Here is a 12,933-nt window from a genome sequence, read left to right as displayed (position 1 = left end):
TCTAGAGAATATGTAATTCACTGTATTACAGGTGGCTGTGTGTGGCTGTAAATGATGCAGAGATTTATGCAGTACTTCCCTCCATCAGCCTCTGGTCAGGCACTTGCTTCCCTGGCTAACACCGCTGTTCCAAGGCTTCACATCTTTCTAGGTGGAAATTCAGTTCTGATACAAGAAAGATGAGGATAAGTTAGAACTTCTGTCCTCATATTATAGTGTGAGAACAAGAATAAATTCAGTTGGCTTAGTAGCAAATTAAATACTGATTTTTGAAGGAGCAGTTTTTTGAGCTGTGTTTCATTAGGCTGTTGGGCTCATTGCCGTAGATTTTCTTGGGTATTCACAGTGCTGAGAGAGATTTGATATTTGTATTGATGGCAGTATAGAAGGTACTAGAACATTCTGGCTGGGAGATAAATGTACTTTTTGAATCTGAAACTACTCTGACAACTTAAAAGTTTGTGTTTAGAGCCTGGGACCAATAGAAAATTTGTTGCACCTGTCATTTGCACAATGGAGTCTTACATAGGCTGCAGACAGGATCCTGAACTCTTAAAATTGGGAGCGACTTGTTACATTCTGGTGAACTTGGAGGGTAGTCGGGAATGTAGACTTAAAAATTTTAAGTAACAGCATGTGATTTCTCATGTCTACTGATAGCTTGAAATGTTTTAAAATGGTAACATTTTAATACATTGTAATATGATTTATATCACTTGCAATCAAGTGCCTGAGCACTTCCAACAGACTTTTTTTTAGCATGATGTAGTTTATTCTGTAATTTGCAAATTTATGAATTAGTAGACAGTTGGAAGTTTGCAGTTTCTTTTACAAAACATAATCAAATTATGTAATTGCTTGAATAGCTTTTTTAAAATGGAATTGAGGATTAGATTAGTATATTATTGAAATCCTTTTAGAACTTATATTTCTGGATTAGTTTGAGTGATAATATAGCTGGCTTTGCCTTTTACATATTTATTTCTTGGTTAGGGAAGATTACTTCACTTTGGAGAAACAAACCAAGGCCTTCAAGCTTTTGAAATAATTTTATCATAACCTTTCCTTCTAAAGGTATCAACATTTCCTTGTTATAATTTACAGAGTCAATACATTAAATTTTTGAAATTGTTTTTGTCTGTTTTTTATCAAGCATTTGTCTTTCCTTCAAGGATTAGAAAGGTGTACTGTTGAATAGCATTAAATACCTCCAGGCTGCCATTACAGACCATATATTTTACCAAGCAAAGGAAAATATAAAGGGTCTTTCTCCAGTGATGTCAGTCCTGGGGAGGATATTGTACTGTAAAATGAGCAGGAGATAAAAGGGAGAAACAGTTGTTTGTACTGACACAGTCTCTGGATATTTGGGACAGATGATGGAGTTATGTATGAAGGAGCAAAAAACATGCTTTGTTTCTGTTCCAAATGGTGGTGGGATTTTTAAATGTTTTTGAGGAACAGCCCATGGTGATGAGTGGACTGGTGTGCCACATATATTAGAGTACAAGCAAATGAGAACAAGTTGTGGAGTTACTGTGGCTTAATGCTTAGCAGCTCAGACAGAGGAGGCTGATTATTGCTACATCCCAGTCTGGCTGTGAGGTTAAGACATGTTCTCTGCCCATCATAACCTTTTCTGTGCATTGTCTCTGTGAGAGTTTGGCAAGTCACATTATCTGGCTGCTTCAAACATCTGTCTGTAAAATCAGTGATGCCTTCTTTCCCTTCATGCTTTGTTTTTAGAATTTATACTAGATACAAAATAAATGCACTTACACATGTGATCAGTGTATGATAGAAGGGAAATAGTCTTGGTAGGTATTCATTTGGTCTCGGGCTGCTACATCAAGTAATCATCGAAGAATTCCTCTTTTTAGGAGTTTGTTACAAGCTTCCAGTATTGTGTATACAATACTTAGAACCGACAGTCTCTTATATAAGTAAGATTAATACTTCACATTATGAAACTAGGCATTCGGGTTTTTGGTTATATTTCATTCAAAATGTAGTTGGTCTAAAGCAAAAACAAAACCCCATCAAATACTGTTTCTGAGAATCCAGGGGAAAGGTTTCTTAGTGTTTAAAAATGTAGTGCAACTGCTCTGAGAATGTTATAATGTCTGTATTTTGGATCAGAGGTTGGGGTGGTTTTTTTTCATTTTCTTTTGCTTTTATTTTCTTAGAGAAGCCTTGCTCTATCTTTATTTTATCTCTGTGAAAACTTGCAAGGAATAGCAAACTTTTAGAAAGCGTTTCTGAGCATTTTCTTGGAAGACTGATAGTTGTGGCATCAAAATTCTGAACATTTCACATACAGCCACACTTTTTCAGCCATTGTAGCAAGTGGTGACGTACTTAAATTTTGTATCACAGCTGCTGGGCATCAAGTCAATGATGAGAGACCCAAGTGAGAAGGGGGAATGCTTCCTTCTGCTCTTGATTCTGTCAGGATGAGAGGCTTGAGGCAAAGTGTGAGCTGTCTACCTTCAGTTCAAAGGAAGTACAGGAAAATGTGGTGGGTAGAGGTGAGGCAACAGAAGAGGTAGGAGGAAAAAGGATAAATGAGGAAGAGTAGGAAGAAAAGGTTGCATGAAGGAACTGAGGGTGATGTAGACTGAAACAGCTGGTTTTAAACCAAATCTCCCTTTTTATGACATCTGTCCCTATTTCACATTTTTGCTGTCAAAATAGAGCACCTGCAAAAGAAAATTGTAAAAGGAAAGAAGAGACTGTTTACAGGTCCTTAGCCCCTGCTAATTATTGACCAACATCTGGGGAGGAGGGATGGAAAGGTTTAAATGAAGCTTTGCCATGCGCAGCCCTCTCAGCCACCACCTGTGTCTGCTGTTGTAGCAGCATGGGCTTATTTCACTGGGTTATTCCTTTGAGATGTATTCTACAACCCCTGGTTCAAAACATGCTGTAGCAGACTGTAGTGTCCTTGAGGGAAGGCATTCTGCCAGGTTTGTTGTGCTCTTTAGAAACCCATTGGCCAGTGTTAATCAAATCTGTCACCGGGATAGAAGTTTCAAAGAGAAACTAATTTTAGTTAATGCTAAGTCTTGTCATTTGGTGTCTGCAAATTATTAAATTGCAGAAAATTTGCGTAAGAGAACATTCTCATGCCCTGACAACAGAAAAAATACTACTGGCATTTAAATAATTTGGCAACAGACACATTATTTGGAGTGTGCTGGGATATAAACTTAAGATAGTGAATGCTAGAAGAAGGAGTCTGTGGCACGTCACTTGTAGAGTGTTTGTAGTGTTGGGCAAAGCCCTTATAGAAGAGTTAGGTGTTTTCCTGTATGCCCATCTTCAGGCTTTCAGGTGTTGATCAGCAGGTCAGTGCTGTCAGTGCCCAGTCAAAGTTTTGGACATATACAGTCCTATATTGGTGCAAAACAGCCTTAGAACTTTGGCAGCCCACAATATCAGAATCTCATTTCAGGTGACAGCATTAGCTTTGGTGTTTGTTTCTCATTTTGCAAATTTGGAAAACAATCTTCCATTGCAGAATTTCTGTGAAGGTTTCACAGGACTGCTTTGAAGATTGATTTGCTAGTGATTTTGAAGCCTTTAGTCTGGTAAAAATATCTTAAAGATTTGTGTGGTATTTGTGAATTCAGTGTTGTATAATGTTGTTATAAAGCAAAAAATATACAACATGTAGATATGGAGCCTCATTTAGTATGGAAATGAGAAAAAGCTGTTGCTGGAATGAGGCCACTTCAGAAAAATCAGTATGTGATTCTACAGGAAGTTCAGAAGCTGGACACAGCCTTTAGGATCTCCCCAAGGCCTGGAAATGACTGCTAGAGCACTAAGTGGCATACAGCAGAGGTCTTCCAGCTTCTCTTACTGCAGCTCACCTACCTGATGCTGTACTTCTCACTGCTGGCTCCACTTAATTTGTGTCTACCTGTCCTGGTAGTTGTATCTTTGTTGTGGACAGGGGAAGAGATGTCCTGATGTCCCTGGAAACGGTGACAAGGATCAGATATCACAGCCAGCCATCATAGATGCTGAAACTGGACCAAAATTTGCATTGCCTTTCAGTGCACCAGCCCTGTCAGTTGGCTCATTGCAGGGATGCTGAATTTAGTTTTTATGGACAGTTTGCTTTCTGGAATCCTTAACTTCTGAGCACTCAAGAGTGCAATATTAAATGTCCTCATATTTCTTAGTTTAGCTTTCTGTGCCTCTGTTACCTGAAGACTATTTGATAATATTGTATGTCACAAGCAGATTATTTAGTGGGGAAAGGACTTGCTGGAGTGCAGAAAGAGGGTAAGATTTTGTCTTCTATAATCACATTAGCAGTGGTGTAATGACAGTTGCTTTCACTTGTTTTTGCCAGGTGTGGCATGGCTGTGTAGAACTTTTATTTACTAGAATTATGTACACTATAGGAAACAGTTCTGTATGAAAAAGTCATTTAACACAACGATTTTATTGTCCTTGTTGCTAGGAAAAGACTTGGTGGCTCAGTTTTTTTGGTGGATCTTGGTACTGTAGATACATGAAACTATTAGAAAAAGTGTTTTTAGTAAGATAGAATGTCAAAGTAGAAACCAGAGTTGTCAGAAATGCTGAAACATAAACATGATCCAAACTTTTATATTAACTTCCATCTTTGTTATCAGGCCAAACTTAAGGAAGGAGTGGATGTCACTTACACAATTACTCTACACTAGTAAGTACCTGATAAGGAGAGGGCATTTTCTAGATATTTGTGGGTTTTCTCTTACTGTCCTGAGAACAATTTTTCACATCCTCCTTCTCTTTCCCTTCTCTCAGTAATTTGAGGTGAGGTCAGAATAGTGAACAAACAATACTGCATCTACATGTGAATTGTATAGAATTCTGCTTTCTGTGGTAGGTTGACTTTCAATTTCATATTTCTTTTCTCTTTCTCATTTTTCTTCTCTCCGCTTCTGTCTCAGTAGAACAGCCTTCTAGGATTGTGGCTTCAGAGACTACTGTGTTACTGGACACTTGGAGAGAAAGGAGAGGGACCAAGACTGTGAAGTTTTAGTAGTGCTTTGCTCTTCCATTGAAAAGCCACAAATGTAGCTAAGGTGCTGTAACTTCTCTAATGGGGAAGTGTGGACAGATATAAACTACCTCAGTTATATCAAAACTGAAATTTAAACAAATGGTGTGTTCTAGTGTAGCTGTTATCTTCCCAGAAAAGAACAGTCACCCTGACCAGCAGGTATTTAAAAAGGCTGCACTCAGCATACATTTAATTGTAGGTTAAGGCTTGCTAGTATAAGTAAATAACTTGAGACTTGTGAGCTGTAACAATCCCTTTTCGGACATAGTGTTGTGCCATGTGAGTTGACCTGGCAGATTGTTCTTCTAGTTTATTTGCATTTATCATTCATAATCTCTGTTTTAATATTTTTAAATGTGCCTTGGCCTTTCAGCTTCCTTAAGTTCCATCACACGACTCTCACAGTTGTACCACTGTGATAACTGCAGGGTGACAAGAGATTTGCTCTTCAGAGGAGGGTTCTTTAATATTGCTGTCTAAAACTGCAGCAGAGTACTTCTGTAGTTGCAGACAACTTGAAGAGAGTGAGGAATCATTTATGTTCTTTCGTACAGTATTTGATAATTTTCTGTCCCTGGAATTATTTGAGGATGAGTGGTGAACAGTGGGATTGCAAATCAGAAAGGTTAGAAATAAGGACAGAAAGTGAATTGTTACAAATACTTTTGTTCATAATCCTAAAAGATGTCAGCATGAAAGAAGTGAATGACGGAACAGCGAAAAGAACTTCAGAATTAATTTCTGAGTAACTTTTCTGTTACACCTTTTTTTTTAGTGCAATGTTGAATAATTGTTTAGGAAATAGAATAAGCTCCCCTTACTGAAAACAGACAGTATACCAGAAAGAACTGCAAATTTTTCAGAATAGAATTGATTATCTACTGTTTTCACTCATAGACTTGAAGCTTCTAAATAACTATTAAATCATTAAAGCTCCTGTTTTATCAACTCACCTAAGTTAAAATGATCTGATTTAAATTCTCACTTGTAGACCACTAGAACTTTGACATTTTAAATGCCTTATTTCTCAGGTAAAGACACTGAAAAAGTTAGTCCTACAATGGAAACAGATGTGCAACCAACATTTTGTAGGGGACTTTCGTTCTTGTTTTTTTCTCTGTTCTGGCACTGGCACAGCGTATGATTCATTTTTGTCTCATGCTAGCTTTAGCAAGGAAACCACACACACACTGCAATGTAACAAGGCTAGAGAAGTACATTTCAGACTGAATATGAAACAATCATCAAGAATATTTATTTATTCTGGTGAAGTTTCACTCTGCATTATAAAGCAGACTTGCTGGGGAAAAAAAAAAAGGTCTTGCACAGATGTGTTTCATGTTTGCTGTAGGCACTTCACACCTGAAGAATGGAGCTGGTGGTAATACTCTATTCTGAAATCCTAAATACTTTCAGAGTTTGTTTATTCTTGCTGTTTCTTCCTCCCCAGCCACCCTGAGAAAACATACCACATTTTTAAGATTTGTTTCAATTTCCAAAAGAAAGATCTGGGTTCAGACTAGAGCTTAGGAGTTACACCTGTGTAGTAATCCTTATAGCTAAGGGGAAGAAAGCTGTGATATCCAGATTTTCTAAAGAGCAGCTGGCATCATGTCCAGGTCTTTTGTACTGGTCTGGTCTTGCTGTAAGATAGCAAATACAAATAGAGGTTTGTCTAGATCACAGTGCACTGAGTTGGAACGGGATAGTAAGCTACAGTTAACTCGATAATGTTTGGTAATGTCACCAGGTTATCTAGAGACAGATGTGGCCCTTTGTGAATATGAAACTCAAAGCTCTTTGTGTTTGGTTTTTGTTTAAATGTCCACATCTTCTCTGGTTTGTCTGGTGTCTCTGTCAGATGCTCAGTTTTCTCCCCAAGATGATTTTCATTAACAAACAGACTCATGTCAGGAGCCGTGGAAGCTAAGCATCCTTATCTTTGAGTGTTCAATGCAGGTTTATAAAATCCATGTGATGAAACTGTTTTAGAATGCTGTCCTCAGTAAGGGTTCTTCTGTTTCATGTGGCACTTGCTGGATGTCAGGTAGAAGTGGGGAGCTTTTCATTATAAATATATGGGGTAGCTGAGAGTAAGGCATGAAGATGGTTGCAAGGTCATTTTGCTTACAGACTTGAGTGCGAGGAGCTGTGACATGAGCCATCACACTTGGGAGTCTGCCTTCGTGTTTTTGTGTAGCTTGCTGAGAGTGAATGCTATATTTCTGAGTGAAGAGTCAGAATGTTACTGGTGTTGGATTGGTGCAAAGGTGAGCCCTGGTCACTGTTAAAAAAAAAAAAAAACCCCAAACCAATAGGGGAGACTTCTGAGTTATTTTTAGATATCTTTTTAGTATTATTGTTCTTTCCCCAGGCAGCCAGTGTGAGGTATTCTGCCACCACCACGGACCAGTGTCTGCAGGCAGTTTCAGCAGTCACTTAGTCTTCAGCAATCCACAGAGTGTACAAACTGTTAGCTTTGGCTCTGGTTTCTCCTTCTAGAATAATTCAAATGTTTCTTACTTGAGGCATCTGGTTTGTTTTTGGAAGGTGGAGAAGAAGGCAGATGCACTGCCGTCTGCCCTCGTTGTGTCTGGCTCAGGCGGTGTGGCCCGAAGGGACAAGGTGTGCCAGGTGGGGGCTGGTGCTGCCTCTGCCCCCCGGCCGGGAGTTGCGGTGGGGGCTGCGCCCCTGCCTCGCTGGCTCTCCGGCCGCCGCTGAGCTTTGGCTCTTGCTGCCACGGCTTTGTTCCCCTCCTGGCTCTGCTCGGCAGAGAGAATTTACCTGAAGCCTGCAAAGCGAGCCAGTCACATGGACAGATTGTGCCAGATACAGCTGTAATCTCGGGCTGAAAAATTGAATTTGTCCTCCCCCTCTTCCTGCTCTTTTGCATTCTTTTTCCGATTCAGGAATGCAAGCTCTGAGTTACACAGCACAATGGAGACTTAATGTAACTATTTCTAAAGCGTCTGCTGGCAAGAAAGCTCTGACGTCAGCAAAGTTAGGGTGAGGTTTTGCTTTGCGCACTTTCATCGCTCTGCTCTGCAATAATGGCATGCTGCAATGGAAACAGTGGTTGGGGGTGGCACTGGGAGTCGTCCTTGCTACTCGCTGTATGTCCTTTGTGGGTAGAAAATGTACTTGATAAACTATGTTTTGTCCCATTTGCTTATTACAGTCATTTCGGAATATTCTGTAAATATTTGTGCCTGACACTACTGGCTGGCAGGATATTGCTTTTAGCTCTTTAAACTGCGCTTACAGTAACAGTTCTTTGCTGGTGTTTCAAGTGAAGATATTCTTTAGAAGCAAACTCAATATATTGCTCAAGGATTTCCCTCCCCATGCCCCATGTTAACACTAGGTTTAGATAAGCAAAAAGAAAATAAATCAGTAATCATCTACTACAATATGAAATTCTTAATGGTTAACTTGCAAGTAGAAAGAAAACAAGGACTCAAATACACTGCGAATTTATGAGCTACCAGAGAAACTGGTATCTTAGATTTAAGATGAACAGAAATTTGACTTTTGTTTTTGCTGATTAACCAAATATTTATGACCTGAAAATAAATATGAAAGCCTGTAAATTATATTCAGTTTAAGGTACTTGTTTCATCTAAAATTTATCTGGCTGCAGACAGCTCAGGAAAGCTATATTTAAGGCCATCAGAGCAGAATGGAGCAGTGGATGCCACTGTGAGAGGATTCAGAGTCAAGCTGTAGGGTTGCAGGTAAATTTAAAAATAAACAAGAAGCTTTTGTGTTTGCAAATTGTTTGTGCTGCTTTTTAAAGGAAGAAATCATCTCAACACTCGAGGGCTGGATCTCAGTTTTAGGCTAACAGGTACTCATGGTTAGAGGCAGCATCTTCTGTACTAATTCAGTTTACCAAATCTGATATTTCTGTGGTCTAGGAAGATTTTAAGTCTGACTTATGGTGTTGGGTTTTTTTAGAGATCTACTAAAAAGGGTACAGTTGAAGGCATATTACCAGTGTTACTATTTAAAAACCACAAAGCCATGGTTTTACCTCAGAACCTGAAATAAAACAGGTTTGTTTGGAGACTATAGTTAGGAAATGTTTAGCTGTTCTAAATAATGGAGAAAATAAGCACAGTAGCTTTTCTATGAATTGCATTATGCTTGCTTTGTATTTTCTGCCTGTAATTGTTGGAAATAGATAATGTGTCACAGTCTGTTGCACGAAGGGGTCCAACTAATGATGTTTCTATAATTATGTAGAAAGAGCTGTTTAAAATGATGCTTTTGAAGGAAAAAAGTAACATTCAACACAGAAACAATATGTGAGTTTGAATGTGAGGGGGTGAGTGGAAAGGAAAAGGCTTTGTAATCCCCTTCTCAAAATCATGAGGGCAAGGGAGTTGTATTTCAGAAATACGGTGTTGTGAGGTCTGGCAATGGAGGTGTAATTCACTAATGAAAAAGTAACAGAGTAAGTGGAAAGGTGCAGCTACATCTTGACACACACTCATTTGTGTCACTAAACACTAAGAAGTGCTGTAGCATCCTCAGCTGGCAGATGACCATCACTGTAATTCTTCTGCAGGTCTTTTTTGACTTTGTGTTCTGTTGATAAATGTGTGAAACAAAGCTGGAAACCTTTGAGTATTTATTTTTTAAAATTTGGTGTGAAGCTGTCTGATCATCCAGAATGTGGCAGCACTGTCAGGGTCTCGTCAGCACTTTGTGACCCAGTGTGTCACCTGACACGAGGCCTCTGGCTAATGCAGTGGCTTGCAGGGCATTCAAAACCCCCCTGTATTGATTCATGCTTGGACACCATTAAGGCAATAAAGCCTAAGAAAGTTTCACAAGATTCAGTCTGTAAAGCCATGAGTGAGTGTGTTTGTGATGACCCATTTGTTTCTACCCATTTTATGCTGCAGTTGTTTTGCATAGAGAAACTCTGCTTACTCCTCAGTCTGTGTTGATGTCAGTGAAAAATGTTTGGAAAAACATTTTCTCATCAACCTAGCTAAATCCTGCTGTGTGCTGACATAGCATATCTTCTGGCATAGTATGGTGTGGTTGTAGGTGGGATAATTGTGCTGGCGGGATAACTCCTCCTATTGGCATGTATTGTGTCTCCAGCGTAGGTAAAGCATCAGATGTACTTTAAATGACTGGCATTCAGCTTTTTCTTGCTTTGTGCTTTCAAAGTATGTACACTATTTACAGTGTTAGTGGAGTCTGCCTGTAAATGCTGCTAGATCATTCCCCTTCTCTTGCACTGAATGGGCTCTATCTTTTCAATCTGGTGTTTATTATTTATTTATTTTCAGCTGGACTAGAATAATCTTTTCCATTAATTCTTTCTTCCGAAGACACGTGAGTAAGGTTTAAATTTTCATCTAGTGTATTCATAAGCAAAGATCTGTGGCTAGTCCGTTCTTTTTGCCTTCCTTTTCTAAAGTTCTCCCTTCATTTTACATTGAGTTCAGCTGTGAGATAAGTTTCATGGCACTTATGCCATTTCCTGACGCCAATGGTTTTTCTGGAGGCAGTGAGTTTCCTGTCTGGAAGCTACAGGCAGTGTTTCTGGCAGGATGGAGTATTTTTGTTTCCCTGGCTAGACCTTTCCCTGTCTTTGTTTTTGTCTCTTTTTCTTTCAGTTGTTGTTGGTTTTGTTTTTTTTTTTTTTAATCTTGGGCTGTATTTGATATTGCAGCAGTTAATTTAGAACTATTATTACAAGAAACTGACTTGGTGATTTGAAATATATCCATGCAGGATTTTTCAGTTAACGTACTTGGCAGAATAAATTAATAGGTCAGGCTGCAGGAGAACTGAATGTGTTTTGCTAGGTTTTGGCCTAATCTCACCTCTTGAGTGAACAGGAGCTGTTGGTTAGGCTGGTACAACTTTGTACCTGACCTGAGGGCTGTTTCAGAAGTTGTGGCATTAGCTGTAACAGACTTCAGAAAACTCTTGTCATGGTTTCTGTCTGTATCCCTGACTTGTTACTGCTAAAATAGACAGGCATGGATTATTCACTCAGTCATCCAAGCTTTTCTGAAAGTTTTATATTGAATTATATTTACCAAAATTATTTATTCTCTGTAAAGAGATATCAAAGGAGACCAAAGCAGGACAGTTGATCTGTTCTCAAGGGGCTGAGATACTGGCAAAGTTAGTTACTGTGAGTTGTCACAGTGACTTTCAGAAACTGTGACCAAGTTCTTAACCACATGGTAAGGTCTCATCAGTCAGCCTGACCTGATGCCTAACCTGGACAGCCTAACCTGGAAGAATTCAAAACTCTTACTAACTTTTTAGCAATTTTAACTCCCTTTTAATTAGTTTACTTTAAAAGTTTTATGCAAAGCATATCTGTATATATGGGGGGGGGTTTAAATGGTAAAATAGCACCAAATGTTTAATAAAGTAATCCGTTAATAGCTTCCAGCATTTCTTAGTTGGAGGCAAAGCTATTTCAAGATTGAGGTGGGGGGGAGGGGGAATATTGGTGTTTGTGGATTGTTTTTCTATATTTTTTCTTTGTCTCCCTTGCCTCCAAAATAGAGGTTGATTATGCCAGAGATAAAACAGAGCTGGAAGATGCTGCCAGTCAGACAGTCAATAAGATCTTCCCTCAGCGCAAGACAGAAACTCTGGCTCTTGCTGAATTTAAAAATCATTAGGAGCCAGGAACTGCAATCTGTAACCTCTTATATATCTCCTCAAGCTGCTCTCTCTGGTATGCTGTTCAAATTCTGTCTATGTGCTCTCCGTGGAACTCCTGTTCATGGTTCCAGATCTCTCTACTACAATATTTGTCCCACCTTATTTCTTGGTACTCTTTATTTGGTTTGTTTTTGTAGCAGGGCAAACTTCTAAGCCTGCTTGAAAATAAAAGCTTGTCAGAATTCAGTATGTAGCCATTACTGTTTGACCAGCCCAAATTACAGACCTGAAATTAAATCTGCTTATTCTGGAAATTTGTTGGTATTGGTTATTTTCATTTTGGAACGGTTTTCTGTAGAAATGATCTCAGCATTTAGGAGTGTTGCAATGTTTTCCACTTGCAGGGATGGTGACACTGCAGGGAAGAAAAACTGTCTTTTCTTATTTCACTGGTGTATGTCTTTACTCTGATTATTTTGCAATGTATAGTGTGGAATAAAAAGCAACTGCAGGAATGAAAGTATTAATACAGTTAGATTAAACCTCTTTTTTTGGTACATAGCAGACGCAGCTTATGCAGTTTTTAAATCCCTTAGCGTTGCTTTCATTTTTCAGACCACTAGCTAGTAAAATATTTTAGAACAATACTTAAATATCTATACATAGATACAGAAACATAAAAATAAATCTCTCCACAATATTCAGAAGTGAACATACACGCCCATCATTGCACTAAGAGAACACATTCCAGTTACTTTTGCAAGAAAAGCATTGTCCTAGTGTGAGGATTTTCATGATTAAAGGATCAAAATAGTTAAACGTTTTGGTGATTTTTGTTTTGCTTCCTTCTTGGTTTTGTTGTGGTTTTTTTTCCCTTCAGTGTTTCCAAGACTTTGGTTTCCTTTTGGCAGAGTTTCGTGTACATTTGTTTGCAGAAGGCACCACAGCGCACAGGAGAAGCTTTTGACACGCAAACGAGTGCGTGGTTGAACTAAGATTGCTCTGCTGAGTTAGATAAGGGAAAATTGCAAATAGTCTTATTTGCAACAGACACAGGCCTGCAGATACACAAATAGAAAGCATCTCTTCACTGAGTTCTCAGCTTTGGTCAACCACTGCACACAATATACCCAGATTTAATGCTGCTGGTTTAGAAAATTAATGTTTTCAGAATTTAAGGAATTCTTTCCATTTTGCCACCAGACTGGGGGAGGCACTTTGGC

General features: G+C 38.9%; 1 protein-coding gene across 3 annotated transcripts in view; it reads left to right on the top strand.

The window, feature by feature from the left end:
- Positions 1-12,933, top strand: part of RNF19A (ring finger protein 19A, RBR E3 ubiquitin protein ligase) — a 57,637-nt gene that overhangs the window by 15,546 nt on the left and 29,158 nt on the right. The window lies entirely within an intron of this gene.

This window comes from Vidua chalybeata, chromosome 1 (assembly GCF_026979565.1).
Source record: "Vidua chalybeata isolate OUT-0048 chromosome 1, bVidCha1 merged haplotype, whole genome shotgun sequence".
Taxonomy (NCBI): Eukaryota; Metazoa; Chordata; class Aves; order Passeriformes; family Viduidae; genus Vidua; species Vidua chalybeata.
Note: the sequence above shows the minus strand (reverse complement) of the source record. Positions and strands in the feature narration are given on the sequence as shown.